The 18,330-nt window shown below is 47.9% G+C and overlaps 1 pseudogene; it reads right to left on the bottom strand.

Moving 5' to 3' along the window:
• Positions 1 to 1,127: 1,127 nt before the first annotated feature.
• LOC146821654 (small nucleolar RNA SNORA17) lies at positions 1,128 to 1,200 on the bottom strand (annotated as a pseudogene).
• Between the last annotated feature and the right edge of the window lie 17,130 nt (positions 1,201 to 18,330).

Below are 18,330 nucleotides of genomic sequence, written 5' to 3'. Positions count from 1 at the left end.
GAGATAATAACCTCCCGCCTCTGACACAGGAAAAATAGAGCATCACAGAAGAACTAAGAGGGGAAAATTACCTCAATATTATGAGCCTCAAATAAGCAAAGTAGAGTATAGCAGGGAAGCCAAAGGCATGCACAGCATCAGGAGGAATTCTTGTATGCAGCAGGACAAGTCAACAAACCTCCTGGAGAGGCACAGGAAAGAATGCAGCAGAAAAAGAAATGTCCTCAGACATAAGCCAAAAGTATCTAAAAGGGCTGCTGCAAAGAGGAAGAAAGAGAAAGACCTAAGAATGGTCTCAAAAAGAAACAAAAATATCTGTGCAGCATATAGGAGGGCTCACTCTGCCTTCCAACATTCATAATGACGCTTTTGCGATAAAATGATCAACAAATCGGCTCCAGTGTGCTCTGTTCGTCTGCCGACGCATGGAGCTCCCGAGTTAGGCGGCCATCTTGTTTGGTGGCCACATGCGCCCCCCCCCCAGTGCATAGAGTTCTAAAGCCAGCAAAAACAAAGTTAAGCATACAGTCAAAAACAGGAGGTCAAGAGGCAAAAAGTTAGAGGAATCAGGCCAAATTGATAGAAGAGCTTCCCCAACCTCCCCAGGCCTATTTTTGTATTTCATTGAAATGACGATCACACGCATGGCGCACAATCGTCATTACAATGAAATCGAAACTGAAACTTAGTTTCAGTTTCTCAGTTTCGGTGCTTGTGGGGCTATCTCAGCCCCCCAAGCACCGAAAAAGATGGGAGCGGTATCATTGGAAAGGGGAGAATCTCCCCTTTCCAATGGTACCCTTCCCTAGTGGATCCCTGCTTGGGGATCACCCCAGGAGGGTGATACCCAAACAGGGATCCACTCACTAGCACCAGGGAGGGGGAGCGGCCCCTTGGGGGGGCAGAAAGCCCACTAGACACCAGGGATTTTTTTTAATTGACGTTGGGGTGGGGGCTGCCCAACAAGTGCATGCCAATGCCCCGCCCAGAGAAATGTCAGTCTTTCTGCCCCCCCAGGGGTCAAACGGGGCAGCAGCCCCCAATCAGCCCACTAGACACCAGGGATTTTTTTTATTGATGTTGGGGTGGGGGCTGCCCAAAAAGGGCATGGCAATGCCCCCCAGAGAAATGACAGTCTTTCTGCCCCCCCCAGGGGAATATGGGGGCAGTAGCCCCCAATCTGCTCCCTGGGGGGGCAGAAAGCACACTAGAAACCAGGGATTTTTTTTATTGATGTTGGGGTGGGGGCTGCCCAAAAAGGGCATGACAATGCCCCCACCCTCCCTCCAGAGAAATGTCAGTCTTTCTGCCCCCATGGGGCAGACGGGGGCATGAGCCCCCAATCTGACCCCGGGGGGGCAGGAAGCCCACTAGAAATCAGGGATTTTCTTTTTTATAATGTAGGGGTGGGGGCTGCCCAGAAAAGGGCATGTTAATGCTCCACCCCAAAAACAATTTCCAAAGACTTTCTGCACCTCCCCGGAGTCTTATTGGTGCAATAGCCCCTTATCTGCCCCCCCCAGGGGGGCAGAAAGCCCACTAGGACTTAGGATTTTTTTATTTATTCAGGGGTGTGGTCTGCCCAGAATGGGCATGCCAATGCCCACATCTCCCCCCAAAAATGCCACAGTCTTTCTGCCCCCCTGGGGAGCGGATGGGTCAGTGGCCCCTGATCTGCCCCGGGGGACGCAGAAAGCCTATTAGGTGGCAGCAAATATGCTGGTTTTTTTTATATGTGGGGGTGGGGGCTGCCCAATCTGCTCCCTGGGGGGGCAAAAAACCCACTAGAAACCAGGGATTTCTTTTATTGATGTTGGGGTGGGGGCTGCCCAAAAAGGGCATGGCAATGCCCCCAGAGAAATGACAGTCTTTCTGCCCCCCTGGGGGGAATATGGGGGCAGTAGCCCCCAATCTGCTCCCTGGGGGGGCAGAAAGCACACTAGAAACCAGGGATTTTTTTTATTGATGTTGGGGTGGGGGCTGCCCAAAAAGGGCATGACAATGCCCCCACCCTCCCTCCAGAGAAATGTCAGTCTTTCTGCCCCCATGGGGCAGATGGGGGCAGGAGCCCCCAATCTGACCCCGGGGGCAGGAAGCCCACTAGAAATCAGGGATTTTTTTTTTTATAATGTAGGGGTGGGGGCTGCCCAGAAAAGGGCATGTTAATGCTCCACCCCAAAAACAATTCCCAAAGACTTTCTGCACCTCCCCGGAGGCATATTGGTGCAATAGCCCCTTATCTGCCCCCCAGGGGGGGCAGAAAGCCCACTAGGCCTTAGGATTTTTTTATTTATTCAGGGGTGAGGTCTCCCCAGAATGGGCATGCCAATGCCCACATCTCCCCCCAAAAATGCCACAGTCTTTCTGCCCCCCTGGGGAGCGGATGGGTCAGTGGCCCCTGATCTGCCCCGGGGGGGGGCAGAAAGCCTAATAGGTGGCAGCAAATATGCTGGGGTTTTTTATATGTGGGGGTGGGGGCTGCCCAGAATGGGCATACCAATGCCCCCACTCCCAAAAAATAGCCACAGTCATTCTTCCCCCCTTGGGGGCATATCGGGGCAACCCTCCCCCCCCCCCCGATTTTCCCCCAGGGTGGCAGAAAGCCCACTAGGCAAAGACTTATTTTTAGCAATGTGCCTACCTGTGGATTTTGGTCCCTAGCGCACCCGGCACATAGGGAAACCTAGCAAACCTGTACATTTCTGAAAACTAGACACCAAGGGGAATCCAGGATGGGGTGACTTGTGTGCCTCTCACCAGGTTCTGTTACCCAGAATCCCTTACAAACCTCAAACTTAGTTAAAAAAACACTTTTTCCTCACAATTGTGTGATGGAAAGTTCTGGGATCTGCGTGGATCCACAAAATTCCACCCACCCCGCATTACCTAAAGTCTTCCGAGAAAAATGGTTCCTCACTTGTGTGGGTAGGCCTTGTGCCCGCTACAGGAAACGGCCCAAAACGCAACGTGGAGGCACAACATTTTACAGTGAAAACTGACCCTATTTGGCAAAGTGCCTAGCTGTGGATTTTGAACCCTAGCTCTGTCGGCACCAAGGGAAATCTAGCAAACTTATACATTTTTTAAAACTAGACGCCCAGGGGAATCCAGGATGGGGTGACTTGTCCGGCTCTCACCAGGTTCTGTTACCCAGAATCCCTTGCAAACCTCAAAATTTGCCAAAAAACCCCACATTTTCCTCACACTTGTCTGGTGGAAAGCTCTGGAATCTGCGTGGATCCAATAATTCCACCAAACCCGCATTCCCCAAGTCTCCAGAGAAAAATGGTACCTCACATGTGTGGGTAGGCCTAGTGCCCACAACAGGAAACAGCCCAAAACGCAACGTGGACACACCTCATTTTACAGTGAAAACTGACCCTATTTTGCAAAGGGCCTAGCTGTAGATTTTGAACCCTAGCTCTGCCGGCACCTAGGGAAACCTAGCAAACCTATACATTGTTTTAAAACTAGACACCCAGGGGAATCCAGGATGGGGTGACTTGTTTGGCTCTCACCAGGTTCTGTTACCCAGAATCCCTTGCAAACCTCAACATTTGTAAAAAAAAAAAAATAATTCCCTCACATTTCTGAGGTGGAAAGATCTGGAATCTGCGTGGATCCACAAAATTCCACCCACCCCACATTCCCCAAAGTCTCCCGAGAAAAATGGTACCTCACTTGTGTGGGTAGACCTAGTGCCCGCGACAGGCAACGGCCCAAAACGCAACGTGGACACAACACATTTTCACAGTGGAAACGGACCCTTTTTTTGCAAAGTGCCTAGGTATAGATTTTGAACTCTAGCTCTGCCGGCACCTAGGAAACCTAGCAAACCTATACATTTTTGAAAACTAGACTCCCAGGGGAATCCAGGATAGGGTGACTTGACTGGCTCTCAGCAGGTTCCGTTACCCAGAATCCCTTGCAAACCTCAAGATTTGAAAAAAAACAAATTTTCCTCATATTTCTTTGGTGGAAAGTTCTGGAATCTGTGTGGATCCACAAAATTCTACCAAGGCCGCATTCCCCAAAGTCTTCAGAGAACAATGGTACCTCACTTGTGTGGGTGGGTCAAGTACCCGCGACAGGCAGGGGCCCAAAACCTATTGAGGCGACATCAAAATTACCTATCACAAAACAACCTGGATTTGCAAGGGGGGGTCCCATGAGTTTTTGGCCTCGGCATTTCTGAAAACTAGACACCCTGGGGAGTCCAGCAAGGTATGGCTTGAGTGGGTTCCCCAACATTTCCCTACCGAGAATCCCTTGAAAACCTCAAATTTAGTTGAAAAAAATCACTTTTTTCTCAAATTTCGGTGGGGGAAAGTTTTGGAATCTGCGTGGATACTGAAATTTCCTACCACCCAGCGTTACCCCAGGTCTCCTGATAAAAATGGTACCTCACTCACGTGGGTGGGTCAAGTACCCGCGACAGGCAAGGGACCTAAACCTATTGAGGCGACATCAAAATTACCTATCACAAAACAACCTGGTTTTGCAAGGGGGGTCCCATGAGTTTTTAGCCCCATGCTCGGCGGCCACCTACGGAAACCTACCAAACCCATACATTTCTAAAAACTACACACCCGGAGGGAGTCTAGCAAGGTATGGCTTGCGTGGGTCCCCCAACATTTCACTACCCAAAATCCCCTGCAAACCTCAAATCTTGTTTCAAAAATCTATTTTTTCTCACATTTCTGTTTGGGAAAGTTGTAGGTTCACTGGGCTGGCACAATTTTCCTATCACCTAGCGTTCCCTCAGGTCTCATGATAAAAATGGTACCTCACTTGTGTGGGTAGGCATAGTGGCTGCAACAGGAAATGGCCCAAATTGTACTGTGGAGACTTCAAAATTACCTATAACAAAACTACCTGGTTTTGGGGGGGTCACCTGGGGTTTTAGCTCTGGGCTCCCCACTATCTAGGGGAACCTACCAAACCCATACATTTATGAAAACTATATACCCTGGGAAGTCCAATGAGGTAAAGCTCGCGTGGATCCCCCAACGTTTCCCTACCCAGAATCCATTGCAAACCTCAAATTTAGCTGCAAAAAACCACATTTTCCACATATTTTTGTGTGGAATCACCGTGGCGGCACAAATGTCCTACCCCACAGCGTTCTCCTTAGTGTCATGAGTAAAATGATATCTCACTTGTGTGGGTGTCAAATGCTGAATTGGATAAAAACATATTTTAAAAAAATGTAGCGCTTAGAATTCTTGGTGCTATACCCTTATTCCCTCTGTTTTGGGCTCTTCCCAGTCACAGGCCGTTGCCCCACCCACACAAGTGAGGTATCATTTTATTCAAGAGACTGGGGGAAACGCTGTGGGGTAGGACATTTGTGCCGACACGGTGATTCCACCCAAAAATATGTGGAAAATATGTTGTTAAAATAGTGAAGTCTCTCAATGAATCAGAGAAGATGGAGTAGTTTGATCTTGAGGTTTATTAAGTACATCATGTACAACAGCTCATCCACCCAACTGCCTCAGTATCTCTGTCCAGCTGTAGTCATGGTCAGGTTCCAGAACACCCAGATATCGCCATGACTACAGGCAAGCAGGGAAAGAGAAGTGCATAACATTACAACATATCTCCCTCCTTTATACAACAACATAACACATAAAGAAGAGAAAACATTACATGCATTTTGTTCATAAAACAAAAATAAATTAATGAAACCATTAAATGTAGAGAAATATGCATTTTCCATATGAAACTATGTACCTGTAACATAGTCCATTAAATAGGACGGACTATGCTTTTGCCTATCAGATCTTCTCAGAGATCCATCCTGAACCTGAACACCACTATCAGTAGAACAATGCTCCAAGCCATTTGTATTGCCACACACAGCCACTCTGTTCAAATTCCACACTTTATGATCAGAAGTCCTGACTGCATTCCGAAACACCTTAACTACCTTAAAAGGCTTAGAAAACTTGAAACCAGAAACCCCAAACCCAGGACACTTAATCTTGACCAGATCCCCAATCTTGACTTCAGTATTTTTGACAGCATGCCTTAGGTCATAATTCTCTTTACTTTTCTGGCAAACACGTTCCTCCCTATCCTTCCATGAACCCAAATCAGGACAAACACCCTTATCAGACAGAAGTTTATTAAACCAAGGAGGCTCAAGAAAAGTGTCAGGTTGCCTTCCTCGGAACAAAATGAAGGGTGATTTGCCAGTAGCGGAATGAGGAGCAAAGCGGTGAACACTAACTCTCCTTGAAACCTCTTCTTTCCAATCAAGATTGTTCTGTTTTGCTAAGGAAATGGTTTCTTTAATCACCCTGTTAAACCGCTCCACAGTACCATTTGATTCAGGGTGGTAAAGAGCACACTTCTTGTGGACAATCCCACAATTACTGAGAAAGTCCTCCATCTCCTTAGACACCAATTGCACCCCATTGTCAGTTAGAAGACTTTCAGGTATGCCCTCTCTGGAGATAATGTTCTTCAAAAAATCAATCACAGTTTTTGTACAAACATTCTTCACGAATGATATTTCCGGCCACCTAGAATAAAGATCCATCAGCACAATGACAAATGTATCCGAGCCATCACCATGCACAGGCCCCAAAATGTCAAGAGCAATGTCTTTCCACGGCCCAGAAGGGCGGTACCTCTTTACCATTGGTTGAGTCCTGATCTTCAAAGACTTCTCACTGAGAGAACATTACGCACATTCCCTAATCAACCGCTCAATTTGGATGTCCATCCCTGGCCACCAATAAGAAGACCGTAGTCTCTCTTTAGTTTTTGAAATTCCAAGATGTGCCTCATGGGCTAACTTAAGTAACTCTGCCCTTAAAGAAACAGGAGGAACCAGTCTATGGCCTCTCCACAACAATCCCTCACTATTAGACAATTGATCTTTCACAAACCAAAAGTCCCTCACGAAAGACCCTGCTTGTTCCTTGTGACGCCACCCATCATGAATCAAGTTTAATAGTTCTTGAATAGACTGATCTTCCAGACATGCAGAAGACCAACGCTCTTGAGAGATTATCTTAAAATCAATTCCACAAACAAAATCATGAGATAGATTACAGTCAGAGTCATCATGAGAGGGAGCATAATCAGAAGAAATCAATCTTGAGAGTGTATCAGCAACCACATTGTCTGAACCTGGCACATGTTTCACCGAAAAATCAAAACCTTGTAAACCAACGACCCACTTAGAGATCCTTGGTGAGATGGAGTCAATCCCCTTGTTTGTTAAAACTTCACATAACGGCTTATGATCAGTCCTAACCATAAAAGACGTCCCCCATAAAAATTTCTTTAATTTCTTGATAGCCCAATAGATTGCCAGAGCCTCCCTCTCAATTACTGAATATCTGGATTCAGCCCCCTTCAAACTCCTGGAGATAAACATTATGGTATTCTCTGGATTAGTCCCTCCTTGATACAACACAGCACCTAATCCTTTGAGGCTGGCATCAGTGGAAATGATTGAAGACTTTTTTGGATCAAAATTACGAAGTTGAGGAGCAGCTTGTAACTTTTCCTTTAAATCACCAAATTCTTTCTCAATGGACTGATCCCAAACAAATTTGACTCCTTTTCTAAGTAAATTCCTCATATGATGAGTAGCCTCAGCAACATTTTTTACAAACTTGTTATAAAATTCAGCCATACCCAAGAAGCTCATCAGCTCTTCTTTGGATGAGGGGGAAGTGAGATCCCTAATAGTGTTAACTAACTCAGCTTTGGGAACTACACCACCTGCAGAGATTGAATGGCCCAAATAGTCAATTTTGTCCAAACCAAATTTACACTTCTCACGCTTAATAGTAAGATTGTGAGAAGACAGACTGCTTAAAACCAAACGAACCCTCCTTGCATGTTCCAATTCATCAGGACCTTACACCAAGATGTCGTCCTGATAAACACAAACGCCAGGAATTTTAACCAAAACCTTCTTCATAACCCTCTGAAAAACAGAGGCAGCAGAAACGAGACCAAAAGGAAGCCTCACAAACCTAAATGTTCCAAACGGTGTCACAAAAGAAGTCAAATCCCTGGAAGATTCATCAAGCATAATTTGATGGTACGCGGAAGTTAAATCAATGGTGCTAAATACCTTCGCACCACATACCATACCTAAAAGTTCCGAAATATTAGGTAAGGGGTACTTATCAACAAGCACACACTTGTTAAGTTGTCTGAGGTCAACACATAACCTCAAGGATCCATCCGATTTCCTCGCGGCTACAACCGGAGCCAACCAAGAAGTGCCTTCCACTTCCTCTATGATTCCTTGCCATTTAAGTTTTTGTAATTCCCGTAACATCTCCTCCCTGACACTAAAAGGGACATTGCGAACTCTACTAGAAACAGGTGTGGAACCTGGGGCTAATTTTATTTTGTGGCAATACCCCCTCAAGCACCCCAACTGATCACCAAAGATACGAGGAAACTCTGCCGTAAGTTGTGCTTGTAAGGAAGAATCAAGACAAACTGTTTCCACATTCGTTTTCCCTTTAAGGATTATTGGGGGATCATTATTAGGATCTAACATGACTCCCAGGTCCTTTTGATGCCACCAACTAATGATGCTGTCCCCTTTCTTCGACACATACACTTTCCCAGATGCGTACCGCCCCTCATACTCAATCAAACCAATGAAATACCCTTTTAACTCTATCGGGTCTCCACCATACGCAGTAGGACAGATGTCAGGCTTGATTAGATTAACTCTGTTGCTAAGATTCTCATTAAAGAACTTATTCGATACTATCGTTATTTTAGCACCAGAGTCAAACAACACCTTTGTTCTTTTTCCTTCTACCAGAATGTAATCCAAAGGACCTTCACTGCCTACTTGGACAATAATTTGTTTAGAAGATTTAATCCTGCAAGCTACAACAAAGTGACCCCTTTTTTTACAGTATGAGCAAACAGCATTCAAAGCAGGACAGGATTTGTCATTGGCCCAGTGGCCACTATTATTACAACGAAAACATTTATTCTCTTTGTTAAACTGTGGACGAGGTTTCTTAAGCTGTTTGTCTCTAACCTGAGATTTTAATTGAGGCCCTTTCAATTTAACACTATCATCAGGGGCAGGATTGATACTCACACTCGCTACATCTTTACATAAATCTTTTTTGATCTCTTTAACACATTCAACGGAATGCTCAATTCTCTTAGCCACAAGTAAAACTTCATCAAAAGTCGGTTCGTCTTTCAACCACAATTCATCACGTATTTTTTCAGAAACACAACCTAACATGAACTGATCACGTATCCTTTCCTCAACGAGTGCGTCAAATTTGCAGGTGGAAGCTAGTCTCCTTAAATCTGTAACGTAGTTCTCAATGCTTTCTCCTTCCTTTTGCATCCGTTTCCCAAAATGGTAACGTTCAAGTATGGTACTAACCTTGGGTAGGTAATGCAGATCTAATTTATACATACAAATTTCAAACTCATTGAGACCCACTGCAGCATTGACTGGAACACTAGGAAGGTGGTCAAAAACATCTTGACCCTCGGAACCAAGACAGTGCATAAGTAGAGCTGTTTTCCTTTCAATACTAAGAGACGTGCCACATACACGAGCATATCGCTCGAAAACCTTTTTCCACTTAGACCACTTAATCGGAGGTTCACCAGGTGTTTGTAGAAAAAATGGTGCAGCCGTGACGTTCTGCATAGTTAATACAGCAAAATAATTAAATAAACAAATAAACAATTTTAACTAAATAAGAGAATGAAAATAATGAATGTGAGAGTGAACTGTATAAGCTATGCAACATGAACACTATGAAGTTAGGCTCATGACAGTTATAACAAACAAGATGGAAACAGTAATTTGTACTAAATGTTTTCCCCAAAACTGTGCACCTCAGCACAAGTAAACCTCCTAAGCTTAGTACTGTTTATTTGCAATGGTATTCCTTAAGTCTATGAGGCTGTGCGCATCAGCGCGAAGTAGCTATGCTCAACTGTAATACACACCAAAAGTAACAACAGGTCAAAAGTGCTGTGCGCATCAGCGCGACACGCCTGCTTGGATCATGTAAAATGGTACACAGAAGTTAAGTATGTGGTCCTCTGTATGATGTTAACAACAGGTCAAAAATGCTGTGCACATCAGCGCGACATGCCTGCTTTGATCGTGCAACTTTTGAATAAAGCTTTTACTTTTTAATTAGGAACCAATTCTCACGCACAGAATGCTGTGCGCATCAGCGCTAGAAGATAGAAGAACTGTACATTACCACGGAGTAGACAGCAAAACCTCTCTGTGGGATGTTGTGCGCATCAGCGCTCGAAGGGTAACAATCCTAGTTACCGAGGAAGACGTTTGAGCCCCGTGAGAGTGACGGCGCAGCGTCCGTGTCACGTGAAAGCAAACCAGTAATCAGGCAACGATGAGGCATCCGAGTTTGAGCCCGTGTAAGAGTGACGGCGAGACGTCCGTGTCACGTGGTGGCTGTAACCAGGCAACGGTGAAGCATCCAAATCAGGTGGTAGCGAGGGAAACTCTGTAACCAGGCAACCCTTTCCACGCGTTGAATGACACGCGTTTGAATAGGGTCAGCGTCAGCGTCGCATGAGAATCCAAGGAAAGCTTGTTACTGGGCAACGAAGAGACTCAGCTTGCGGTTCAGTGACGATCCAAAACGTCATTAGGCAAAACGGAAAATGGTACGAGGAGCTCGCGGACAATACAAAAATAAATACCAACTGTACTTTTGTCCCGAACTAGCGGATCTGAATACTTTCACAGCCCAAAATGAAACTTTGAAGCAGTACACATTCAGAAGAGCTCACAAGTCATTGCAGCAGCTGATGAATTAGTTTACACGAACACACACAGATTCCAAACGTATGATCGTGGAGAATGATCTCTTCCAACTTTAACTAATTTTTGAGGCAATCAGATATCACAGTCATCCATGGGCATAAATAAAATATGAACAATCTTACTTCCACTTGAGGTAGAACACGGTGAAAGGACTTGTCTCTGTCAGGAAATGTTCATATTGGTTAATTTAAAAGTGATCCTCTGGAGTTGAGCTGTAACAGTTCCCAGTCGTCGCCAGTGTTAAAACAGTGAAGTCTCTCAATGAATCAGAGAAGATGGAGTAGTTTGATCTTGAGGTTTATTAAGTACATCATGTACAACAGCTCATCCACCCAACTGCCTCAGTATCTCTGTCCAGCTGTAGTCATGGTCAGGTTCCAGAACACCCAGATATCGCCATGACTACAGGCAAGCAGGGAAAGAGAAGTGCATAACATTACAACATATGTGTTTTTAGCTACATTTTAGGTTTGCAAGGCATTCTGGGTAGGAAAATGTTGGGGGATCCACGCAAGCCATACCTCGCTGGACTACCCCGGGTGTCTAATTTTCAGAAATGTGTGGGTTTGGTAAGTTTCCCAAGAAGGCCGACGACCCCGGGGCCAAAAACCCAGGTGACACCCCTTGCGAAACCAGGTTGTTTTGTGATAGATCATTTTGATGTCTCCTCAATAAGTTTTGGGCCCTTGCCTGTCGTTGGTACTTGACCCACTCACGCGATTGAGGTATCATTTTTATCGGGAGACCTGAGGGAACACTGTGTGGTAGGACATTTGTGGATCCACGTTTATTCCAGACCTCTCTCACACAGAAATTTGAGAAAAAAGTGATTTTTTCAACTAAATTTGAGGTTTGCAGGGCATTCTGGATAGGAAAACGTTGGGGGATCCACGCAGGCCATACCTTACTGGACTGCCCCGGGTGTGTAGTTTTCAGAAATGTGTGGGCTTGGGAGTTTTCCAAGATGGCCGCTGAGCCTGGGGACAAAAACCCAGGTGACCCCCCTTGCAAAACCAGGTTGTTTTGTGATAGGTCGTTTTGATGTCTCCTCAATACATTTTGGGCCCTTGCCTGTTGCGGGTACTTGACCCACCCACACAAGTGAGGTATCAATTTTATTGGGAGACCCGTGGGAATGCTGGGTGGTAGGAAATTTGTGGATCCACATGGATTCCAGAACTTTCCCACACATAAATTTGAATTGAATTTTTCAGCTAAATTTGGAAATTAGGAAAACGTTGGGGGACCCATGCAAGCCATACCTCTCTGGACTTCCCCGGTTGTTTAGTTTTCAGAAATGCGTGGGTTTGGTAGTTTTAAAGATGGCTGCCGACTCGGGGCGAAAAACTCAGATGCCCCCAATGTATCCGAAAATGACCTGGTTTTGCAATGGGGGTCCCATGAGGTTTTGTCCCTGGGCTCAGCAGCCATCTAGAGGAACCCACACCTTTCTGTAAACTAGAGCCCCAGGGGAGTCCAGGGAGGTATGGCTTGCTTGGGTCTCCCAACGTTTTCCTACCGAGAATCCCCTTCAAACTTCAAATTTTGATGAAAAAAAGCACTTTTTTTTTCAAATTTCTGTGTGGGAAAGTTCTGGAATCTACGTGGATCCACAAATTTCCTACCACCCAGTGGTCCCCCAGGTCTCCTGATAAAAATAATACCTCACTCGCGTGGGTGGGTCAAGTACCCGTGACAGGCATGGGTCCAAAGAGAATTGTGGAGACATCAAAATGACCTATCACAAAACAACCTGGTTTTGCAAGAAGGGTCACCTGGGTTTTTAGCCCTGGGCTCGGTGGCCATCTTGGAAATCTACCAAACCCACAGATTTCTGGAAACTAGACACCCGGGGGACTCCAGCTAGGTATGGCTTGCGTGGGTCCCCAAACGTTTTCCTACCCAGAATGCCCTGCAAACCTCAAATTTCGACGAAAAAAACAAATTCTCCACATATTTTTGGGTTGAATCACCGTGCCGGCACAAATGTCCTACCCCACAGCGTTCCCCTCAGTCTCCTGAGGAAAATGATACCTCACTTGTGTGGGTGGGGCAAGGGCCTGTGACTGGCAAGAGCCCAAAATATAGGGAATAAGGGTAGAGCACCGACAATTCTAAGCCATACCTCGCTGGACTCCCCCGGGCGTCTAGTTTCCAGAAATGTGTGGGTTTGGTAGGTTTCCCTAGATGGCCGCCGAGCCCCAGGCCAAAAACTCATGGGACACCCCTTGCAAATCCAGGTTGGTTTGTGATAGGTAATTTTGATGTCGCCTCAACAGGTTTTGGGCCCTTGCCTGTCGCGGGTACTTGACCCACCTACGCAAGTAAGGTACCATTTTTCTCTAAACACTTTGGGAAATGCGGGGTGGGTGGAATTTTGTTGATCCATGCAGATTCCAGAAATTTCCACCACAGAAATGTGAGGAAAATGTGTTTTTTTTCCAAGTTTTTAGGTTTGCAAGGGATTCTGGGTAACAGAACCTGGTGAGAGCCAATCAAGTCACCCCATTCTGGATTCCCCTGGGTATCTAGTTTAACAAAATGTATAGGTGTGCTAGGTTTCCCTAGCTGCTCCAAGAGCTAGGGTTCAAAAACTACAGCTAGGAACTTTGCAAAAAAAAGGGTCATTTTTCACTGTGAAAATGTGGTGTGTCCCCGTTGCGTTTTGTGATATTTCCTGTCACGGGCACTAGGCCTACCCACACATGTGAGGTACCATTTTTCTCAGAAGACTTTGGGAAATGCGGGGTGGGTAGAATTTTGTGGATCCATGCAGATTCCAGAACTTTCCACCACAGAAATATGAGGAAAATGTGTTTTTTTCCAATAATGTTTTAGGTATTCTGGGTAACCGAATCTGGTGTGAGCCAGTCAAGTCACCCCATTCTGGATCACATGGCTAGGGTGAGTGACAGTTGGGTTTTGTGTATTCCTCCTACAAAGCCACAGACACAATCGGAGCTTAGGTGTGACTTGATGGACCATCCTGTCAGGATGGGAGGAAGAAGCTGGACCCATCCTCACTTACACCTGAATAGGCTGTGGCCTGTCCCCATACAAAAGGATGCATACCCCTGCAGTGAGACTGATGCCATGGGAGGAAGGGCAAGACTTCTGTGCACTTCAAAGGTCTGTCTTTGAAGTTCTCCCATTTCAAAGGTCCAACTGGGTATAAGTACTGGACCTATGACACTACCACTTCAGTACACTTCTGGACCTATGAAAACTCTGCCGTAGGAAGGACAGGTGTGCTGCTGAAAGGACTGCCATGCTGCTGTTTTGCCACACTCCTGCCTTGTTGTGCGGACCTGCTGCCCTCTTGCCTGGGTGAGGGCACTGGATCTGTATCACTCGAACCCAGAGTGACTACAAGGGCTAGCTGGCTGGGCACCTAGTCTGAAGTCTCAGGGACATAAAAGACTTGCAACCGCTCTGCTTCTTCACCTAGGCTCTGCTATCTGTGAGTCTGCCCTGCCAAGTGGTGCCAGCCCAGTCCTGGACTCTTGGAAGTGGGCCCAAGGTGTTTCTCGGGTAGAACCGAAGCATCCTTGCTGAGTGACACATCCCCGAGCAGAACCAATGCTTCTCCTTGGCTGAGCGGAGCATCTGTAACAGAACCAGTGCATTGCCGCTGTTGCGTGGGTTGGACCTGTCGCAAGCAAACAATCAATCAATCAGGTGTTTGTTAAGTGCGACTACTCACCCGTAAGGGTCTCAAGGCGCTGGGGGAGGGAGGTGCAGTTTCCAGTCCATCAAGGAGGGGGTCTGTCAAAGAGCCAGGTTTTGAGGTTTCTCGCGAAGATGGGGAGCGATGTTGTCTGTCTAAGGTGGAGCGGAAGGCGTTCCAGGCTCTGGCCACGAGGAAGGAGAAGGAGCAGCCTCCCGATCTGGTCTTTCTGGTGCGTGGGACCACGGCGTAGGAGAGCTGGGCTGATCATAGGGTCTTTTGGGGTGCGTGGAATTTGAGTGGGCTGTTTAGGTGTGCTGGTCTGGTGTCGTGGAGGGCCTTGTGTGCATGGGTGAGAATCTTGAAGGTGATTCTAGCCTCGATGGGGAGCCAGTGGAGTGTGTGCAGGTGCTGGGAGATGTGGCAGTGTCTTGGCAGGTTGAGGACCAGTCTTGCGGTTGAGATGTTTTGTAACTTGCGGGTGAGGTTTTTGTTTATTCCGGCGTAGAGTGCGTTGCCGTAGTCGAGTCTACAGTTGATGAGGGTGTGAGTGACGGTCTTTCTGTGCTCAAGGGGAATCCATTTGAAGGTCTTACGTAGGAGGTGGAGAGTGTGGAAGCAGGAGGATGCGACAGAGTTTATCTGGCGGTCCATTTTGAGCTCGGCGTCGAGGTTGATTCTGAGGTTGCGTGCGTGGTCCGTGGGGGTGGGTGGGCTTCCGAGGGCGGGGAGCCACCAGGTGTCATTCCAGGCATCAGGGTTTCGGACCATGATGAGTACTTCTGTTTTGTCGGTGTTGAGTTGTAGGCAGCTGCTTTTCATCCATTTGGCGACGGCTTCCATGCCTTCTTGAAAGTTGTGTCTGGCGGTGTTGGGTTCGTTGGATAAGGAGATGATGAGTTGGGTGTCGTCTGGGTATGACACAATGTTGAGTCCATAGGTTCTGACGATGAGGGCAAGCGGAGCCATGTAATCGTTGAACAGCATGGGGCTGAGGGAGGACACCTGGGGGACTCTGCAGGTGGTTGGTGTAGGGTCCGAGAGGAGAGGGAGGAGTCTGACTCACTGCGTTCTGCCGGAGAGGAAGGAGTGGATCCAGTCAAGGGCCTTGTCCTGGATCCCTGCGTCGTGGAGTCTGCGTATTAGGGTGCGGTGAAAGACTGTGTTCTCCTCTGTCCAGTAGGGAGCGGATGTCATCTGTTGCAGCGAGGAGGGCAGTTTCTGTGCTGTGGTTTTTTCTGAAGCCGATTGGGAGGAGTTGAGGATGTTGTGCTCTTCGATGAAGGTGGCGAGTTGGCAGTTGATGGCTTTCTCAATGACTTTCGCTGGGAACAGGAGCAGGGAGATGGGTCTGTAGTCCTCAAGGTCGGTGGGGTCCACTGAGGGCTTCTTCTGCAGAGGGTCGATGTCGGCTTGTTTCCAGTCATCAGAGAATGAGGCATTCATCAGGGAGCAGTTGATGGTGTGGCAGAGCATGGGTGCGATGGTGTCAGCGGCTCTGTTGAAGATGTGGTGGGGGCAGCGGTCCGTGGGGCCCTGGAGTGGATTGACTTCATAGTCTTTTTTTCTCGTTTTTCTGATGAGTTGGTGGTGGGCGTTGGTGGCGGCTCTGAAGTCGTTGTGGGCCTCTGTGGATTTGGAGTTCCTCCAGGCCTTTTTCAAGGCGGCGGCACGTGCGTCTAGACTCTCGAAGTTCGATGGTAAACTATCTGACTTTCTTGGCGTGAGTCTGTTGTTTTTCTTGAGGAGGGCTATGGTGTTGGCACTGTCGGAGATCCATCTGTGCAGAGCTCGGGCTGCAGTGTTGGGGTCGTCGTCTTCCGTGATGGTTAGGGTGGGGTTGCTGAGTGAGGAGGCGAGCTGGTCGTCAGTTATTTTGGTCCAGTTTCTTCATGGGAGCAGGTGCTGGGGTCTGTGGATGATGGGTGTTCTGAAGGTGAAGTGGACACATCGGTGGTCTATCCATGGCAGTTTGGTGGTGTGGCTGAAAGTGATGGCATTTCCTGTTGTGAAGAGGGGGTAGAGGGTGTGTCCTGCTGAGTGCGTGGGTTCGGTATGGGCTGGGGGAGTCCAATGTTGTCGAGGTTGTCCAGGAGGGATGTGGTGTTGGGGTCCAGTTGGTTGTTGAGGTAGAAGTTGAGGTCCCCCAGCAGGGTGTAGTTGGTGGATGCGATTGTATGTGGGGAGATGATGTCCATGATGGAGTCGGCGAAGGGTCCGCGGGGTCCAGGGTGTCAGTAGATGAGGGTTACCCGGAAGGTGGTGGTAGGGCTGGCCAGTATCTTGAAGTGAAGGTGTTCCATCAGGTCTATGGGCTCGTCGGGGAGTGTGCTCAGGTGGAGGGCGGATTTGTGGACGATGGTGATTCCTCCTCCCGGGCGGGTTGGGCGGTCCTTCCTGGAGATCTTGTATCCTTGGGGAATGGCGATGGCGATGTCCGGTCCCGAGGTGGTGTTGGTCCAGGTTTCGGTGAAGAATGCTACGTCCAGGGCGGTGCTGTCAAGGAGGTCCCAGATTTCGGTGGCGTGTTTGTGGAGTGATCTGACGTTGAGGAGGATGCATTGCAGGGTCTTCGGTTCGGGTGTGTTCTTGGGGGTGGGTTGTGCTGGGTCGGTGTTCCTGGTGGTGCTGCTGGTGTGCCAGGAGCGGTGACAGCTGAAGGGTCGGTGGGTATTGGCTGTTGATGCTAGTTTGGAGTTGTTGTTGCGGCCTGGGTTGAGTGCATGGAGTGCCACTGGGTCATAGCGTTGGCGGTGCGGAAGTCCAGGGTTCCTGGCGCTGGTCGCGGACGGGCGCAGACGGGCTTGTCTTTGGCGCGCCTTCGGCGTGACAGCCGCGCGATCACTGTGCGGCCGCCCAGTGGCCGCCATTAAGTAGGGGTCAGGGAGGGCTGGACAGCTGGGAGGCGGGAGCGGGGAGGAGAGCTGGATTGGGCTGGTCGTGCTGGGGGGGAGGGGCCGTGGGGGCAGCAGCAGCACGGAAAATGGGTGGGAAAGGGAAAGGAGGAATAAAGGAGGAATAAGGAGGGATAAAAGGAAATAGAAGTGGAATAAAGTAGAAAAGTACAGAAATGCAGAGGAGTGCAGAAAAGAGATTATTAAAGTGAGGGTAAAAACGAGTGAAAACTGAGAGGAAAGCGGAGCGAGAGGAAGGAGACAGAGGTCCACTGAACCACCAGGGATGAGGCGCACGTAAACTTGCGGGTGGAGGAGGGCCTCGAACACCAACACTCAAGAGTGCAGGGGCTCGGGGGAGGCCTCACTTAAAGGTGGAGCTGCGAGGGTGGGAGACCAATTTCACTGACAATGAGCAAAATACTCACTCGCTGCATCCTCATCTGGGACTGATGCATCGCCTTTAGAAAGAACATTGTGCAATGCTTTTCCAAGAGCAAGCTCCTCGCAACCATCATCGACGTCAACCGCGACGATGACGCCGAACCTCTGCATCACAGCTTCACCGCTCATCGGAATTGACGCATCGTCTTCACTGCGCTCCACATCCTCATCGGCCTTCGCATCACAAGCACTGTTGACAGGATTCTCGACGTTTACGCATCAGGACCTCGCACCACAGTCTCGTTTGGTGAAGTGGTCCTAACTGGGTCCTTGTAGCCGGCCCGTACTCCATCGCTGGTTGGCATAAACCAGGGCGTCCAGATATCCCCATTGGAGCTTTTTGCTTCTTCACACTATTTTTCACTGTACACTTTAAAATTCAATATCTCAAGTTCTACTCATGGGATTCTTGTCATTTTGTTCTTGTTTTTTTTTATGAATCTCTATTTTTCTAAGCAGGTGTGGATTCATTTTGTGTGGTGTTTTCACAGTTT

This window comes from Triturus cristatus, chromosome 6 (assembly GCF_964204655.1).
Source record: "Triturus cristatus chromosome 6, aTriCri1.1, whole genome shotgun sequence".
NCBI lineage: Eukaryota > Metazoa > Chordata > Amphibia > Caudata > Salamandridae > Triturus > Triturus cristatus.
The sequence above is the reverse complement of the archived record's forward strand: the minus strand, read 5'-3'. Positions and strand labels throughout refer to the sequence as shown.